Raw genomic sequence first — 1,336 nt, 5'->3', positions numbered from 1 at the left:
TGATTGTGATTGTGTTATTACAGGTACTTCAGCACATATTTACTGGTGCTGGATACATGGAAAGTCATGGTCTGTGTATGCCTCTGGTGTTCTCACAAAGACAGAAACAGGGAGGGTAGTCTGTCCATGCTATGAGATAAGTGGGTCATGTCCAAAGGCTATTTTTCCAGATGTGTGTTATTGGTTATTCAAAGGGATTTATCTTCCCTGCCTGTAAAACCATTTAACCATAAAACGTACATCCGGAGAAAAAGATACGGCGAGGAACTACAGCAGTTCTAGCCTGTCCCACATGTTGATGTACTGTAGCCAACTCCTCTTCCAACACTACCTGATGGGACCAGGTTAACAACACTACTGAACGTACTGAATCTGCTGTAACCCTGTGGTGGGAGTTACACAATGTTCACTAGTTGTTTTGACATAGACAGTCCAGTTTAACTCTGCAGTGAGGGTGAGCGAGTGAGTGATAGGTGAGTTGAGGGTGGGAGTGTTGGTTGGTATGACTTGACCCTCAACCTTATCCATCATGCCTTGGCATGTGTCACTCACTGGGGTCATGTTTGCGTGGCTGTGAATGCCTGTGTATAATCATTTGTGTGTCTATTTGTGCAACAGAGTGATGAACACCTCTGCTAGAATAGAACATTGTGTTTATAGTTTGAAAAGCTCTCAAGACCTCATGGGGAGTTAGTGTTTAATCTCCCTGGTGTGTCTTTAAATAGATGGAAACATCACAGGCTCTCTCTCAGCCTCAGCCAATGGTTAATCAGTAACGGGGCACCGTTTAGAACTCTGGACAAACAAGTCAGGTTCAAAGATCAGCGAGGCTCATGGGGAATCTAGGATGAAAATATTATTCCCTGTCTGGAGATAAAGGATGCTATCTCTTTTTCCCTCTTCTCTTCTCCGCCGTCTCAGATGTTCAGTGCATTCGGAAAATATTCAGACCCCCTCGACTTTTTCCACAATTTGTTACGTTACAGCCTTATTCTAAGGTTGATTAAATTGATTGTTTTTCCCCTCATCAACCTACACACAATAGGCCATAATGACAAAGCAAAAACTGGTTTTTCGATACTTTTTTAAAATAAACTGAAATATCACATTTACATAAGTATTCAGACCCTTTACTCAGAACTTTGTTGAAGCACCTTTGGCAGCGATTAGTCTCAAGTCTTCTTGGGTATGATGCTACAAGCTTGGCACACCTGTATTTGGGGAGTTTCTCAGAGTTGTTCTCTGCAGATCCTCAAGCTCTGTCAGGTTGGATGGGGAGCGTCGCTGCACAGCTATTTTCAGGTCTCCAGAGATGTTAGATCGGGTTCAAGTCTGG

The sequence above is a fragment of the Oncorhynchus clarkii genome, chromosome 15, assembly GCF_045791955.1.
Source record: "Oncorhynchus clarkii lewisi isolate Uvic-CL-2024 chromosome 15, UVic_Ocla_1.0, whole genome shotgun sequence".
In the NCBI taxonomy this organism is placed as follows: domain Eukaryota; kingdom Metazoa; phylum Chordata; class Actinopteri; order Salmoniformes; family Salmonidae; genus Oncorhynchus; species Oncorhynchus clarkii.
This window is presented reverse-complemented; position numbering follows the sequence as displayed.